Here is a 19,049-nt window from a genome sequence, read left to right as displayed (position 1 = left end):
TGATGTCATTTTGCATAATCGTTTCCCAAATTTTTACATCTGCATTATATGACGCCACATCGCCATACAATTCTTAAAGAACAGAAAGAAAACCTCTAAATAAATAAGTGATGTGCTGTCACTGAGTATTGATGATAGCTCATATATTCAAAGTCAAAAAGAATAAAAAATGCAGACCGTAAATGCATATATCTGTAGCTGTCAAACAAATAAATGTCTGTTTTGTCTTAACATTTCCTATCACACCATTAAACACAATGCTCAGTCAGAGAAGTCGGCACGAATGAGGGCACATGTGTGTGTGTGTGTGTGGCATATTTTACGTGTGTTGTGGGGACATGAATACGTTTACACAGTCACATTGTGGGGACAGGTCCCCACAACGTAAATAATTACACTTTATGCAATGACTTGATTTAACTTTAGAGTAAGGGTTATAATTAGGATTACACTCATAGGGGTATATGGTTCCGGTTAGGGTTAGTCTCCAGGAAATTAATGTAAGTCAGTGTAATGTTCCCAAATGACCACAAGGAGGCAGTCATGTTTCAAGTTTCATCACCTTCATCACCATTCATATGAGTGGTGAGGGTTGTTTAGCAGTTTACACCCTTTGCTCTGTTTCTATCTCTTCACTTTAATCAAATTCACTTTAAATCACTTTAATTCATACAAAACACACTGATGGAGTCATGGGTAGATTAAAAATAAATACAAATAGTTATATTTAACTACTCAAATAGGAAACAATTTACAAACATGCAAACTACACTCAGGTTAATATCATTTTACACAGACTGAGCAGACCAAAGTGTTCTTCTTCTTTACATGGTATGCTATGAACCAGGGTGGAAAGTTATTAATTTAGACATTAGACTTGTTTCTTGAAGCTACAGATCAAAATGACCACAAGGGGGAACATACAGTATATAACAGCTGGTCAAACCATCTTTGGAGCAAACAAGACAAACACTTCCAACTGAACTACAAGTATAGCGACACAGGAAAATGTACCCATCAAAAACAATATTAAATGAAATCTCTAAATCCCCTCCCCAAAAACCTGCAGCTCATGCAGATTTTCCATTGAGAAGCAATGTGCTTTAGGCAAGCTAGCCACAGCTGTTCACAATATTCTCTAGTCAACTAAAGCCTCAGGTGAGACTTTGTTTGAGGATTTTTGTTATTTAACCAAGCAAAGTAATTGAAAACACATTCCAACAACAGCTATGACCCGGGGAAGGAGCTTCAGATGCAAAGAAAGCTGCATACATGCATGTATGCCTGAGCAGCTTCACTCAAGCACAGGTTCATGCCTTGCTCAAGGGCACATTGTTGAGAGCAGGGCATTCAGTTTGTGCTTAATGTTTTTTTTCCTTAATTGTTTGATAAGCCTCTCTAAAAACATGTGTTTTTGTTTGAAATTCAAAATGTGGGAAGTTTTTTTTCAGACTTTCAATCACAGCAAACCATTTTTATGGATTTTTCCAACACTGCTAATCTTAACAGGGATATAAGGGTAAGACACATTGATGATGTTAATCTGATAAAATGCTGTTAATGTGGTGTTTACAATGTGTTTCTGCTGCAGTTGCAGGTTTATGTGGGGTTGAAGAGCAGTTACTCATGAAAGAGAAATGACCAGGAATTCAGATACCTCCAGTTAATGTTCCCTGTAATGTACTCAAGCAGATCTTGCATACTCATGAAGACTCAGAGGGACAAGACAGGCGAGTGGACTCTCCTGGTTAGCCGTTCAGCCACATTAGTGAGCGAGATTAGAAAGAGCATAGCGGAATCAACAGTCAAGCAGAATTTCAGCCACAGATGAAGATGTATTGGTCTGTCGCATTATGGGGGAGCCTTTAAGATTAAAAGTAGTCGACAGCCAAGTTGACTTGATGCAACGTATTTGGCCCAGAAATGCATTCAGCATTCAGCCCTTAAATGGATGAATATTGCAACAGAGACCAGGGAGACAGAGGTTTTACTGTAAGGAGTGCTAGATGGAGATGGCCATTGCCATGACAGCATCTGTGAAGGCTAATCTTCTTAACAGTCAGCTTCCTTATACACAGGGGCTTCAAATGATAAAGGTTTATTTTAAAGCATATCAGCCACTGTAGGACTTCCATAATTATAAATAATTAGACTCAGAAGGATCGAATTAGATTAGACCCCAACTCCTGAGTCTCTACGAGCCTCCGTTCCCGAGATATAAGACAAAATGTGAAAATTGGGGTAAGGGTTTGGGTTGGGGTTAGGGTTATATTTATGCTCCGAAAATAGTGCATACCCACTTTTTTGCGCCACTGCATATAGGCGTCTCACCACTGCATATAGGCATCTCACCACTGCATATAGGCGTCTCACCACTGCCCATGTTTAGATGACTTGAGAGAGCATTGCAGAGATACGTCCCACTTCCTGTTCAGGTCTTCACTGCCAACTTTGTCACATGTCAAATGGTCAGCGACACATGACGTAAACACTCCTGACACGGCTGTGCAATGTTGAAGCTGCTCACTCTATATGTAAGAAATGCTCTGCTGACATTGTGACTCACAGACGAGTCAACTATGATAAATAATGCATGCATTCTTTAATTGAAAGGTCACATGGCTTTAAACCAGTGGCTATATTAGTCATGATTGTTAGTCCTGTGTTGTATGTGGGCTTTAACAGTTGTAAGGTGACTGATGAAATATGACATCGCCAACATTTATTTAATTTTTTTTTACCAATTGTGACCGTAAAAGAGAATGGAATTTAGGATATCTATTAGACTTATCAACCCAATGGCCAAAACTAAACAAGGAGTGTGGTGTGAACTTGCAGACATAACCACATTTGTCCACAGCCAATCATTGCTAATGGCTGCTGTTAATCTGTGCAGCTCCATCAGCAGCTAGTTTCACAGGCTAATGTGGCTGTGCAATACTGATATGTGGGAGGCAAAATTCCAACAGAAATGCAAAATTAAATGTGAAAAATGAATGTATCCGGAAGTGTCTTTGACATACTGCTAAATTAAGATTTATCCTGTGATCTGGAGTCCTAACAGACATTCAAACACAATTTCTGCTGGTTATTTCAACAATAAACAGCATAACCAACGACCATTTTGAATCAGTTCTCTTAAATAAACGTCTCCTACGACACACTCGTACACACAAACGCACCGTTACCATCTGGCTGGCAGGACAGATGGTGGCACTGGGTGATGCTAGAGGCCAGAAGGACAGCTCTAACCAGCTACACACACACACACACACACACACACACACACACACACACACACACACACACACACACACACAAGGGACAATGTGATACATGTCGTAGTTTACACATGTATGCACAAATGTTCAGTATGAGGTTACAGACAAATCCGGACACACACACACACACACACACACACACACAATCAATCTCTCTCTCTCTCTCTCTCTCTCTCTCTCTCTCTCTCTCTCTCTCTCTCTCTCTCTCTCTCTCTCTCTCTCTCTCTTTCGTTCCCTGGTCACACAACGGAGCTGATGTTTCATTTATTTGCTCAGTGGGTCGGTCGCTGTTTGTCAAACACAATTTCCATTTCAAATGAAAGCGTTCTTCATTCGGTGTGTGTGCTGTGTCACTGTGTCATATGAACACGCAGTACAAATCATCATTTTTGGTTCCATCTTTCATCGATTTGTAGCTTTTATCTGACACTGCAGAAAAGCTGGCTTATTACCGACGCCGACAGTGTGTTGTGTTTGAGTGTGTGTGTGTGTGTGTGTGTGTGTGTGCGCTCTGTGAATGTTGGACTACGTGAACTCAGGTATGCATGCATAATAAAAAAAACACGCTGTATGTTTATTCTTCAGTGGGACATGTTGTTTTTGTTGGCCAGATGGAGAGAGAGAGAGAGAGAGAGAGAGAGAGAGAGGCAGAAAGAGAGTGTGTGTGTGTGTGTATTTTCCACGTGTGCATGAATATGAGAAAATATGAATGTATTGTGTGTTTATTATTCATGTGGCATGGTGATGAATGGTGTTCACGTGTCCTGAGAGCTTTCCAGTCCCAGAGCCCGGCCATGTTCTCGAAGCTTCTCTAAGCGAGCGAGGGGTGAACAAAAAAAAGAAGCAAGTGAGAGGAAAGAGAGGTGGAGAGGTTGTGATGGATGGAATATGGGGCATCGAGACAGAAGATGGAGTAGGAGAGGACATGGAAGGAGAGAGTGAGAAACAGAGGCAGCAAAGGACAAATATAGAGAGTGCAGGGGGAAAAGTGTGAGTGCGTGGGGGAGGGGGGGAGGGAAACGGAGTGGGAGAGACAGGACGTGGAGGAGGAGGGAAGAGGGATGCTGCATTTTAGTGATAGCACTGACTGAGACTGCGGGAGCAGACAGAGAGATGGAGAGAAATTAAGAGAGGAGCAGAGCATTGTCAGAGAGAGCACCAGAGGATTCCCCTACAGGTAAAATATCAAATAGCTGCAAACTAATAATTCAGCTTTTATACTATATATTTTTTTAACACTAATCATATTGACGAGAGACTGAGAGAGGCCCTTTTCTTCCATGACAGCTGCATCAAAGACTTCCTGGATGTCATAGAAGAGCAGTTAACCTGTCAAAGCATTAATGCGTTTATCCATAAATCCATGCACATAAGTCTCATATTCCTCCCCCTCTACCCCCCATCTAACCCTCCATCCATCCATGGGCTTCCATCCACTCATCCATCCATTCTTTCCTCCCGTCCGTCAAGCTCCTCCTCTCGCTTCGTTCCATATCCATCTTACAATCATCTCCCACAATCTACCCACACACAAGCTTTTCTCCACACACCCCCCTTCATCCTCCCCCTCCCTCCATATCTACTCCGCTGTCACTTCCACAGATCCTGAAGGCATCTCTTTTTATTGTATTAATCTCCACACTTCCGTCTCCTCCAGTCCTTCTCTGTCCCTCTCAGAGTCTCTCTGCTGCGTGTTTTCAGGCAACATTTACCACTGCTTTTATTCTCTTTCCAGACTGTGACAAATGAAGAAAAGAAAAAAAAACAGCAGTAGGGGATAAAGTAAGGGGGGAAAGGGAGCATCACTGACCACAGCAAGTGAAAAGGCACTTCAGCTGTCCAGAAGAGGAGAGAAGAAACCACCTGTGCTCACACTGTCAGCAGATGTAAGAGCACAGGGAGAGAAACAGACAAACATTTAAAGGCAGACTCATGTTGGGGAAAGTCTCTCTCGCTTGATTGTCCATCCGCAGGCTGTCCTTCAGGATGCAAAGGTGTCATTTCAGTGTCTGAGACAAGAGAAATGCTGAACTGATCCTGACATGTTGTTAGAGAGAGGAGTCAAAAAAAAAAGAAAAAAAAAGAGGAACGTTTGCAAGCTTCTGGAAAGAAAAGGGAGGAGAGAGCAGTATGAGTCAGAGCACAGCAGCTAGAATGCTGTGTATTCGGCATGCAAGAGACAAGCTGGAGGGAGATAGACGAACAATGAGAGATATATAAAACGGGGGAAACGGAGAGGACATGAGCAGAATCGAGCAGTCATGAGACAGAAGAAGGACAGGATGAGACAGTAGCAGCCACACAGTGAAATATAGGCCAAGTGAATCAGCTTTCTAGAGAGAGAAGAAGGCGAGAAGAGGGCGAGATTAGAAAGTAGACGGTTTGGTAGGACTGAAGAGGGCTGAGGGAAGCTTGAATGAAGGTTTGCTGGAGGACAGACAGAAAAAAAGGCAAACGCCAGAAGGACAGGCTTAATGAAAAACGAAATAAGCAGCTCCAGGGCAGAGAGTCCTGAGTGACTGTCTTGTCCCCAGCGAGCGGACATTATTGAGTTTTACAAGCTTCAATAAGGTTGACCATTAAAAAAAGGAGATAGATCGAGCTGGAAAAGAACACACTGCAGACCCGAGAACATGTCATCCAACGCACAACGACAGGGATGTGGAAACTTTAACTGTGACAGCAACACAGCAAGAGGTTCCTGTTAAATATTGATGCTGACAGGCCACTCTGGAAAGAGCTCGCTCCTTGCTCCACAGAGGGGGAACAGAAGGAAGAAACACAGCTGCTTTTTCATTCAAAGGGATTTTTTTTTACACCGGAATAGACAAGCTGTTATGTGTCAGATGACAGCAGAGGTTAAAATGTTGCTGCAAATTAAGACAAAAACGCATTTGCAGTTGGCTTCCTGGAGGGTTTTTTTGGACCAGCTGTGCAAGTTCTTGGGCAGAGCAGAATAACTACTGAGGGAAGAGCTGGACCTTCTTTGTGCGTGGGAACAACGAGGAAGAACGACGAGTGATCACTGAGAGCTTCTTTTTCTACGAGAACAGAAACCCCGTACGCGCTTTGACAGGCGCTCTGGGAGCTAGTCACTGCCAGATGAGAGACGCCGCACACAGCTGAAGCCTGTTTTCATTTTGTCATGGACTGATTGGATCTGTTCCCACCATATCTGGAAATGGTCTCATTTGGCCAGTGAAGGATTGCTGCCATGGCTTGTGGAAGTATAAGTGTGGAAATGCTTTGATGTGCATCAACACGCCGGATCCTTTAATTGGAAGCAGGATGTGTACTTTGTTTTCTCTCTCTCTGTGACTACATGAGGACGATTCTTCAACTTAATCTGTTCAAGAAATGAATTGGAGACTCCCTCGAGTCCGACCTGACTCACCGATTCCTCAAAACATCATGCCAGTAACGCAGGAAGACACAACGCCACGGTCTCCATTCAGCTGCAGATAGACCAGCTGTGTGTGTGTGTGTGTGTGTGTGTGTGTGTGTGTGTGTGTGTGTGTGTGTCGTCGGGGTTGTAAGGAGTGTCGAGGAGCTCAGCTGTGTTGGTGCATATGTTTGTGTGGCTGTGGGTGAGGAGGTGTGTGTTGTGATCCCAGCTGTGTCTGTGCGCATTTTCAAAGCATCGCCCGGAGCTGTGGGAGCGTGTGTGTGTGTGTGTGTGTGTGTGTCGCCTGGATTCTCCCCACCAGCGACAGAGCTGGACCTGAACAGCAGTGGTGAGAGGGGGGACAGGGAGGGGGAGGAGGAGGGGGGGAGGGAGGTGAGAGAAACCAGCGGGACGGAGGAGAAGAAAAAACTGCCAGCATGCTCGGATAAAGAGAAGAAAGACGGGAGTTTTTGGCTGCCCCCCCGGTGCAATGTGTGGTGAGTACACCTTGTATCGTACGCCGTCGTGGCTGCCATGTGTGTCTCGGTGTCTGTGCTTGTGTGTGAGTGCATGCACACTGCATGTCCACCAAATGAGCATCATGTTGCCTCAGGAGGTTGGCCAAGGTCAAAGGTGAAAGGTCAATTGAAAGGCTCAGGATTCACGTCCATGGTGTTGGATGTAGGTCCAGAGGGGTTGCATTATGTTTCCATCCTCACACAATTTAATGGAGGGCACATGACATGGTGCCAGGTGGGTCACATGACTCCGGTCACCTGTTTAAACCAGCCGTTAACCAATGTTTTTCAATCCTTTCTGTGCCACGGCACACTTGTTTTTTTTTTGTTTTTTTTTAAAAAAAAGAGTCATGGCACACCACCAGCACGTATCGTAAGGACTCATAGTTATACTCACTTTAGCATCTTGTTCACGATGCCAGGCCGACAATATTAGTGTCTGCCACAGTGCGGGGCTTTTTTGACTTGACCACGATGAACCACAATGAACCAAATAAATTGCGGCCGCTAAATCTGCACAAACGAGACAAAAGGAAACTGGTGAGATGCGCCCATAAATGTGCTGAGAAGCATCTGAACATATTGAAATGATGCATTAGTTTGGTGCAAGATTGGCCCCTTTTTAAACAAATGAACCTCATTGCAAAAACGGAAGATGAGCGCTAAGAGCCGCAAAAGATTAGCATCTTCAGAGAGTTGGTGGTAACTGAAGCGACTATAAGGGGTGTCACAGCCAGTCTCTCCAGTGATCATGGCACGCTTTCTCTCTGTCACACTGAAGTTCCTCGTCCGAAGTGTTGAGTAGGTCCTCTGCGTCCTCAGTCAGGACTTGTAGCACAGGACATTTTCCTGTTTCCACATACTGTGTTTTTGGCAACATTTATACTTGACCATATGGATAATTGCAATCGGATGCAAAAAGGAGCAAAGCTTTATGGTTGTGTATGTGCTGTAATATTGTGGGCACAATGTCTTTTGTGAAGTCAACCTTGGTACAGGGCAGATCGCGGTTGCCAATGACTTCTTTGTGAATTTGCCCGTCTGTGTTCTTGTTTTGGGGGTTTTCTTCTCAAACTAAGGAGAGCGGAGTTGGTGCAACTGTTTGTTGTACTTCCTTGAGCTCACCGTGTTTGTTTCTCTTTTAGTGGGCTCTTCATCAGTATAATGTCCAGTGATGGTATTTTGACTATTTAAATATGTATCCATCTTCGCTGTTAGCGTTGTCACTTGTTACTCAAATTTTATCTCCTGAAATCAACAAGGTCATTATCACTAATTGTGCTAGCAACCCCCACCTACAGGCATGAAAGAGTGCTTAATTATTAATATAAGCTATATTCAAGGATTTAATTACCACATCTCTACTGATTAAAGCAACTGTTTTATGTAACTTGTTTACATACGGCCAAATAATGTATTTTGAATATTCAACCCCAAAAACAAGGGGGTTTTGTCTTGTTGCGTTTCAAACATTTTACCACCTCTCAAAGCTTCATAATCAATCTATTCTTTGGCGCACACACACAAAGTATTTAGTGTTTTATTGACCTGATTATCTAACTCTAAGCAAGAAGAGCCAAACACACACGCTTTCTCTCACACTGACGGTCTTCATTGGTGTCATGATACAAAACCTATATGGAGTCACACTATCTTACAGTAAGCGCACCCATCCTCGCTTTCCCTCTCTAATTCTCCTTCACACACAAACACACACTATAAAACACACACATGCACAAACGTGGAGGAAATAGGGCCGTGGCTGAGGCGAAGTGACAGTTGCTTCACGGCCGCTGGCCTCATATTCTAGCAGCGCTGGCCAGCCGAGCTCGTAACGAGGCCGAGGAACGCTCTAACGTCATATGGATCTGGTTCCCACACCATCACTCTGTGCATCAGCTCCGTGTGTGTGTGTGTGTGTGTGTGTGTAAGACAGAGAGAGAACGAGAGGCTTTGAGAATATACTGCATATAAAGCACGTGTGTTTTTACATGTCGGGTTCATAAAATGACTAACTGCCGTATTGCTCACCGTGCAACTGTGTATCTTTTGGCAACAAACAGCTGGTCTTTACAGCTCATTGATCTCTGACAGACTGAACAGAATGTCTGTATTGTAGTAAACACAAAAGCGGTAAGCTTATTGATTGAGACTTTCTGTGGAGTCAGTGGCACTGCCGATCAATGTCCCTAATCAATACCTGCGATTCCTGCTTTCCCTGATCCTTGTGTCTGTGGCTCAGTGGATGTGGAGCAGGTCGTCCTTTTTATCACGAAGTTGGGGGTATGATCCCTTTTTGTCAAATAGTCCTCGAGCAACACACTGAATCCCATCTCTCTCCAGCAGCCCACTGTTTCTAAATGCTTAGGATGGATTAAAAGCAAAGGCCATGTATTTGACCAAAGTAGTAAAGTTTTATTTTTTGTGTTATTAATTTGTTTGTGCAGAGATAACTCTACAACAGGGATCCCTGTTTATTATGTTAATGTATCAAAGGGTCCCAATGGCAGCGGAGACAGTCAGAGATGTGAGTCGGATCGTCTTTATTTATACATTTTTGCTTTTATTAGTGAGCTGAAAGAAAATGAGAGGGGAGAGTTGAGGGAAGATGTGCAACAGAGGTCTTCAGATGAAATATTGCTATTACATGGTCAGCATCTTAACGCCCCAGGCCCCCAAGATACATAAAGATTAATCTGGCTGGCGATCAGGGAAGAAGTGAGATAGTTTATGTGTTAATAAGACAAATAGTTATTCACATTTAGGACATGTTGGGAAAAGGTTGAGCAATAAATGTTAATTTTAAAACAAAACAAAATGAAATTACTTGTTATCAAAAGTACCATCAACCCTGATTAATAGTATGTCGGGCAGATAAAGCAGTGAGTTGATCCACCGTGACTGAATCGTTTCACGTCTAGATGTAAAGCTTAATCTAACAATCTACCCTGTTAGAGGGGTGTGGCTTTTATTTCAGGTCAAATCATTCCACAATAATTAAATATTACAGATAGATTACAAATATCACCTTCAACCCTAAAGTCATTAGTATCCAATGTGAATAGAAAGACGTCGGGCAAAATCTTTATGCTCAGTCAGTTGCTCATTAACAGCATTGGAGCCAGTCAACTCGAATTTAATCATGGTATGATCCATCCATCCATTATCGATCACTGCTTATTCTGTTAACTACTCTACGTGTGTGTGTGTCTGTGTGTCTGTCTGTCTGTCTGTTGTCCCTCCACAAATGAGCAATCCTGTGATTTAACCAATCCCCATCTTATTTGTAGAACAATTGTGTGCAAACAGAAATGATTTTCCTCCTTTAATAATGGAAATCCATGTCCGATAAAATAAATCCTCGTCCTCAACAGACTCTCAGGCCGCACTTACACCCAGGGGTTGCATTAACGTCCGAAAAGCTCTCTCCTAGGACATCTTACTGATAAATCCTTGAAATTAAACATTTTGCTCATGAAGCTTGTTGAGAGCATTACACGGCCTCATTGGCAGCACTACGCGTGCAATGAAGGGCAAAATAGTCCTTCAAGAACATCAAACCTCCTGGTTATGTCAGATTAATGGTTACCAGCTATTTAAGGGAACTGCTCACATTTACCGGAATGAATATTTGTGAAGCAAAACTATCAAACATACTATTTTATATCCCTTTCCAGTAAATCAATCTTTTTTCCCCTTATGTAATGTCACAGATGATCTTATTTCCATTCTAGATGTTTCCGTGAGATTACCCCGGCAGTGTAACCTCTCAGACTCCCAGTAGGCCTAATGCACACTGCACTGCAGATGGACTATCCGCAGGGAATTCATATCACACCCTATACAAATTAACTTGACAGCGAAATAAGCAGAGCAGCTATCTGCACCAATTATGACGAATATTATGCATGAGTTTCATGGGGCAGACTGCCCTGCGTTGCTCATTCAGCGGGGAAAGCCGGTGGTGAATCCCACAGTGTTGTATGATACAAATCTGTAATAATCTGTATATATTAACCTAGACTATAAACCTAGATCACATCTGATCCTCCCTGCTCTTTTTTGACAGCAATGTGGTGGAATAACAACGGTTTGAATGGCTGTAATAGAATGGATGTGTTGAAATATTAATTTGAAGGACAAATAAAGGTGGAAAACGTCTGGGTTCTCTTTTCTCTATACTTTCCTTTACTCTTGGCTTCTCTTCGTTCCCCTCGTGTTTTGTCATCTTCACATTTTTCTTTTCTCTTCTGTAGGCTTTACTGAGTTTTGAGGTGTGCTGTGCATTCCCTCTAATTGGGTTGCATCAAAAGATATTGCTATGTCCCTGTCCCCTACATATACACCCCTTGGGCTGCCAGAACAGCTGTTGGATGTTGAAAAGTTGGGCAGCACCTACAAAATGAAAAGAAACAACAACAACAACAACAACAACAAAGTAAAGCAGGAATGAAAGAAGAGAAGGCAGGAGACGCTGTTTTTCCTTTGCATGATGTGCGTGACCAAGCGTTATCCAGGGAGGGAAGAGTGTCCATAACAATACATCATAAAACTGTATATATTCAATGATCTACATTCGTCTCTGCTATTATTGAAGGGATGTGAATTATTGACTAAATTAGTCTAAGTAACTCACGAGTGGACCTAAGTGTCGTGGTAATCTCACATCCTGTTTAACGGCCAGGAGTCATTCTCATTTTAGCACACACACAGATATAAATACACACACTCATCATTATAACCCCCCCTCTCTGCGCTCCCAAACTGTCTCCGAGGACTGTGGATAATTCCCTCATCAGCATCCAACCTCATTTATTTTCAACAGACACCATTGACGGCACATCAGCACTAATGCTTAGTGAGGAAAGAAAAAGATTAACAGAGAAAAGGGGAACTCTGGACTATAAGAAATATCAAACACCAGATTATTGATGCTGTATTGATGCTCATAGATCCATTGGTCAAAATGGAGTTGTATCCAAGTTCGAATAGTTGGGAACAAGAGGGAGAGAATAGGTCAAAGCTGAGGACGTTGGGAGAAATATTTGGTTGGAAGAGGAGAAAAAGAACTGGAAGAAAGAGGAAAATGGAAGACGCACTTCTACTATTGATGCACATATGGGTCAGAGAGCAAACAGTCAAAATCTCATTTCATTCTTCACTGACTTTAAGCGTTTTATTTATTAATATTCAATCCCTAAATGCATGCAGGGGAATGTTTTTGACTAAAAAGACGCGTGTCAGAAATAATTAACCTTTCTCTTCTGTCTCCTTTTCCCATTTCTTTTTCCTTCCTCTCCTCCTCTTTGCTTTTTACCCTCCCATTCGTCTCCGCCCTCATCACCGTCTCACCAGGCGTGGCGCCCTGTGGGAGTGGGCTTCTGTGATGGTAACCATGGTCCCCGGCGGCCGCTATGTCTGCAGCGCTCACGCAAGGGAGGAAGACCCCACGAACGACCGCGAGGAGCGGATTTTAGCCATACTGGGCATCATCGGAACCATCCTCAACCTCTTAGTTGTCATCGTTGTCTACATCTACACCTCCGTCACCTAAGCTTTTTCTGCTGGAGCTTGAGCCAGAGACGTCGGCGCTGTCCCCAACTTTTCTCAGCACTGCCGCCCTCCTCTTTAAGTATTTCTATACTTAAGAGTGTTTGGTTACTCAGAGCGAGCAGCAAGATGTGAAGATCATTGAGTTCTGGATCGTAGCCATAGTTACCTCCACCAGACAGTTCTGTCACAGAGAAGGAGCTGCAGTCATCTGTACCACCCTCCTGTTTTTAAAGTGCATCTTCCCATTTCTCAAGCTGTTTCACACATTGTCACGTCAAATGACTGTTAGCAGGCATGTCTCTGTGTTCATGCGACGAAAGACGTGTGTCTTCGATCTGATGGTGGTCGTATACTTCAACGTTACGTAACTTTGTGAAAGTGTGTCTTTCAACAATCAAGCTCCTTCGCGAGATTATTACTGCCAGTTAAATCTATCTTGTTGCACCTTTGAGTTAACTTGACCAAATAAGTGGAACGCTGCTACAAATCATTAAAAGGGACCACATTTATACAGCCTATAGAACATTTATACGAATATACAGATAATAACGCACACCCTTTGCTAAATACTAATTTCTGTAGTTAGTAGAGCGACTGAAAAAAGTTTTACATGGACGTAACGTGTCCACACCTGAGCACACCAGAGGAGCGATTCCTGGCCGTGCTGGGAGTCATCGGCATCGTACTCAACCTCCTGCTGCTCGCCTTCGTCTATATATACACCTCTGTCTGATATTCATGTGCCTGAGCACGGAGTCAGCTATGAGATAATCCTGCCACACCTAACAGCACCTGTAGACGTGGAGAATATGTTAAACCACACCTGTATATATTCTATCTTGGCACAGGTTCATAGCCCATATAGGGATTATATGACATTTTAGGCAGGTGCCTGATGGTGTATAGTTGGATAGCAGTTGGAGACTAATTATATATTATTTAAAAGAAATACACTTGAATAATTTGCCATTTTTGTATACATGTGTCTTATAGTTGGTGTTTTTGTAGATGCAGTACTCTTTCACATACGTGCATGATGAGTTGTTGACCCAAACTTGCATATCTATAATCTTTATCACACTTTGACCAAAATACCTGATGTGAAACCTGCCATTACTTCCAGTTACTGTTTGCTCGACCTGCTTGCTGATGTTGAACTCCCAGACATGGAACTGGATGGTGTTGATGTTGCCGTCTGTGCAGCGGCTCTGCGCTCCATCAAAGATCCCTCCGTGGAAGGTCGGCGCCGCAAGGTAACGGTGTATTTTCTGGTGTTGTGTTTCTGCGATTGGATCTACAAGCATCAGAGAGGAGGAAGCGTTGGACTGAGACAATGTCGCACAAATCAAGACCAACGCGACAAAGGAGTCAAGGTAAACCAGGGTGGATTGACTGAAAAAGGAGGACGTAAAACCTCTGCACAAGGCCTCAACGTCTGTCTCGAAAGTCATAAAGGCACAAAAAAATCAGGATTTGGTTCCAACATTTCCACTGGAGCTGCACGTCACTATGGATATGATGTTAGGTCTCAGCACTGTGCCTGTAATGGAGGAGCAAACCTGAATCCTGCTGACACGCGAGCACAGAGGACCGGCCTGAATCTCCACTTCATCCTTGTCATTCTCTTCTCCACCAACAAGCTAACGCCAGAGAAGACATAATACTGAGAGGACCCACATCCAGCAACTCTGATTGCTCACTGAACAATTTCACATGTTGGCTTGTAAACGTGAACTTCAGCATCAGTTTTTCATCGAGAGTTTTGTTGGGACAGCTTTGCTTGCAAATCCGAAAGGCACAAATATCTATGGTTCTGTTGACCACAGTCTATTTTTTATACAGTGTAGAATAGTACAGATACGTATTCCCATGGCCATGTCTACAGAATGCTGGATGAACAAGTCACCACTTTTTTCCTGCTGGAATAATTAACTTTTATGAAGAATTATTAGTGACTTTGTTGAGGGCAAAAACAGCAGAGGACACCTGCTTAGAGTACTCTCTGTATCATATTGTCAAACACACTCAAAATTCCAACCTTTCAAGCATGTTGTAACTCAAGTAGTCTGAAAGAAAGCTAGTCTTCTGCACCTCCTTCTCGCTCTGTTTTTCAGGCGTTAGAAAATCTAGCGGTGATTGAAATGAATGATATGTCTGTGCTTGTTTGGTGGGAGGGGCTTAGGACAGAGAAGGGTGAGCTGCAGCATGAGGGTATCTTCAAATTCTGTTTTTTTGGGGGGTTTGCCTTTTCCAGAAAACTGCCTACCCTCGAGTACCACTTGAAATACAAATATGTAAAAGTTATTATGGAATTTTTGCCCAATAACACCATAAATACACTGCCAACCACAGCTTTGAGTGATAAAAAGGTTAAATATCCCCCAAAACATTCTCACTCTCACTCCCTAAAGCTTAAACGTGTCCTCACAAACCCACACACACACACTTGCTACTCGCCTCTCTCTTCAAGACTTTAATTTCATCCCATCTTTCAGCACACGTCGGGAGATTTGAATGTTGGCACGTTGAGATCTATGTGACTTGCACATTTACTTCCTGTCACATCTCATCACTGTGCAGTGGAGTTCGTTGAGCGAAATCCATTTTAACAATGCACCAACGCACAGTGTGAGCCACCTTTGGTTTGGCAGACGTCCGCTGTCAGACTGTGGCGGTCGCAGCCGCGGCCGTGCAGAAATACACTCACATAGACTTTGAAAATACATAAACGCCCTGGAGATATTTTCGTTTCTGCCTCTAAAGGGTCACTTGGTGTTGGCAAACAAATGAAGAATACTCAACTGTTCAACTCAGGTTTACTTAGACATTAGCACAGGTTTTGAGATGCCATTTATAGGCCCCTTAAGGGTTTATAGGCTGGAACTAATACATTTATTAGTGGTTAATAAATAATCCACTAATGCTTTATAGAACACTTTTTTGTCTACAAGACACACGTTTATGAGTTGTTTGTAATGTTTTTATTAATGGTTGAAAAAAGAAATGATTTATTAACCACTGCTTAAGCAATAGAGAGGCTAAGTCACGCCCCTTCCAGTGGAATATTTGGGAAAAATATATATATACAGTAGTCAATGGCAAAAGACGGCGTATAGATTATGGCATGAATGACACATATTATGTTTGTTAATTTAAAATATAATTTTACACATCAAAAAAGTCCCATTTTGTAGTATGACTGAAGTATAGTACATGAAATATGTGAAAATATGTGACTTAGCCTCTCTATTGGTTTCAACTTATAAACCCCAAATGGTACCAATTTTGTCTAAATTATTTTTTATTTTCAACAGTTAGTGGTCAAACTCTCTAAAATATTTTTAACACTAACAACTGAAAAACATTTATTTTGTGCTATTATAAAATATTTGACAATTTTCAGTCCAATATTTTAAAATATTAATATATATGAGACAGACTTAAACAGGGTTATATGGTATATTGAGACATGAAATAACAGTTGTATAGTCTTTATAATAGTTTTCTGTAGCCTTGGTCGGGGAGGAAGTCAACAGCGTCGCCTGATATGAGATAACAGTATTTGTCCACTTGATAAGTCGACCTAACTTCATAGCAGTGCCTGGGATAGATGTTGTTGTTTGTTATGCATGCAGTCTCAGATTTCGATTGAGACCACTTTTAACATGATTTGTCGAGTAGACCAATAAGAGGAGGCGCCGATAGACGTTCAGCCACCTCCTCAAAATTCACACACAGCATGGACTTCTTCTAACTATACAAATGTCTCACTCATGCATCCAAATACAGTACTTTTTGCATTGCTTATGATTTATTTAATGCCTGGTTACGGTATTTATTTTATGATTATATAAGGCAAATAGGCTAACATATGCACACACAGTATGCTATAGTCTTCAATGCCGGAGGAAAACAGGTGCGTCAAAGTACACCTGGGATCCTAAGTTAGGACTCTCACCCACTGCCCCGAAGCATGGATTGCTAACACAAAACACTGACAACAAGAAAGCAATGTTCAAAAGACAGGCAAAGCTCTTTCTGGAGTCTGGATTCCAAAATGTTCATTGTCTGATTCTGAGCCAGCCGGCGACCGTGTTATGTTCAGCCAAAGCAAAGACGGATCCTCATGTTTTTTCATGATGCATGAGCTGAATTGATTTTTAGCCCGAGAGAGCATATTGGACACAGACTGTCTGAGACAAGAGCAAATAATGTGGACGAGAGGATCCCTAAGATATTGTAATGTTATTTCAGAGCAACAAAGCAGAAGAATATTGAGTTGTCTCAGATTCTGTCTTTTTTTTTTTAAGAAGAAGAAGAAGACAGATTTTTGTATAAATTTGAGCAAAACAGATTCAGTTTTAAAGGTATTTTCTGTATTAGCTGCAGCACATGGTTGAGAAAAGGTCCTCATGCATGAAAAAAAATGTTTGTTTTACATTTCACTTTGCAAGTGATTCCATGAGCAGGCAGCACACGTGATGCAGGCATCTAACCCTGAGAAAGCCCGAGAAATGATCCTTTAACCAAAGTTTTGTGTGACTTGCTGATTTACTGACCAACATTCCAGAAGGCAGCAGCTACTAATCAAGCAACAAAACAAAATGACTAACCCACAGTTTCCTTCTGTCAGCGAGGGACAAATTATTTTATTAACAGAAAGAAACTGCCTCCTCAAGAATTGTGGAACAACATTGTGTCCTTTTTTTTTTTTTGATGAAGCTGATGGAAAGAAACGGTTTGTTACGATCCTTTGAACAAATGCTGTGAGATCTGGTGTACTTTCATGCAATGTTTATATATATATAATGTATAATTATAGCTGATGCCAATTAAAAATGAAAAGCACAACTTTCAAAGAGTTTCACTGTTCTTTGATAATAATTATTACAAGCTCTATTGTTATATTATTTTGGACCTCTGACGTTAGAAGATTGAACTGAAGGATTGGGGGGAAACTGCAGCTCTTTTATTTGCTCTGGAAATGCAGGATAGAAGACTCTCAGAAGAGTCTGCTGTTGTTGGCTGTAATCCTGAGCATCCAGCAATGTGTTCTGGATTACAATCCCAGCAAAATCTGGAAAGGCATCTCTTGTTGGGACTCTTATTTTAAAACCCCCTTCACGTGTCAAAATCAGAGCAAATATGCGCTGGGTCTGATTTTGAGTAATTTGTCTACTAGCTGGTGTGTATTGTTTATTGCTGTTGTACTCTGAATTTTAGGTGTTTGCATCATAATTTAGATACTTGTACATGTTTGCAGGGATGACATGATGTGTTGAATATGTGTAATAAGTATATAAACATATTTCCAATTGTCATACTTACCATTATTATGATATTAGATTGAGGAGCCTGAAAGTAAACCCCTTCATCTGAACATAATCAAGCTGAGTTCCTCCAAATTCTTTTGTTCTTATGAAGTTGCGTATTCGCATTTTCACTTTTTGTCACCCTGATTCAATTTGAGTGCTGCTGTTCTTTTTTAAGCTCCTCTGAGGGTTTTTCCTCTTGTTAGTTCTTCCGGCTTGTCAGCGGGATGCATCCTAATTTCGCGTTGCCTTGAATTCTCTATCGGTATGGAGAAGGAAAAAAAGCCGTTGTGGGGGAGACACCCACAGAGCAGAGCTCTTTTAAAGTTGTGTAGCTGCTTCGGTAGACCTGTGCCGTTGTGTGCAGCCGTGTTCAGCCAGCCAGATAAACTAACAGTGTGTCCTCGGGCACCCCATGAGAGAGCCACTGACCTATCTAATGTGGGTGGCTGCCCTCTGTGCACACACAAGCACAAATGCATTTACAAAAGACTCATACACACCATAGTCTCCAGATCTGACTCCAGCTCATGTATAATCTAGTATAATTTAATAATCGAGTGTCTCTTCCCCTCTCTTCCTGTTCTCCCTTACCCTCTGCACTCTCTGTACCGCAAACATTCATGATCCATCCTCGGCGCCCCTGGTCCGTTATTTTGCTGTGTTCCTATTTTAGTCTTTAGTTAGTTTGCCAGCTCAAGCATGAACCTCATCCCTGGCTCTGAGCCTCGAGCCACTGTCACTGGAACAAGGAAAGATGTTTTATGTAAACAGTAATCTAATGTCCTATTTGCCTGTTGAGTGTAACAAGTCGCTCAGAAGTTCACCAGCCTTGAAGGAAAAATACCCACAGTCACATTGTGTATTGTTTCTATCCTCCTGCAGATGCACCTATTCTTTTATCGTTTATTGTGCAAGCACCACTGTGTCTGGACACATTTCCCTTTCCTAGTGAATCCCATTCCCACTGGGATGCAGCTGGAAACTGGTCTCATAACAT

At 42.2% G+C, this 19,049-nt stretch overlaps 1 long non-coding RNA gene across 1 annotated transcript in view; it reads left to right on the top strand.

Moving 5' to 3' along the window:
* The window catches only part of LOC311020381, a 134,612-nt gene that overhangs the window by 29,825 nt on the left and 85,738 nt on the right, over window positions 1–19,049 (top strand). The window lies entirely within an intron of this gene.

Source organism: Eutrigla gurnardus (assembly GCF_963514095.1).
Source record: "Eutrigla gurnardus genome assembly, chromosome: 10".
Classification (NCBI taxonomy): domain Eukaryota; kingdom Metazoa; phylum Chordata; class Actinopteri; order Perciformes; family Triglidae; genus Eutrigla; species Eutrigla gurnardus.
This window is presented reverse-complemented; position numbering and strand designations above follow the sequence as displayed.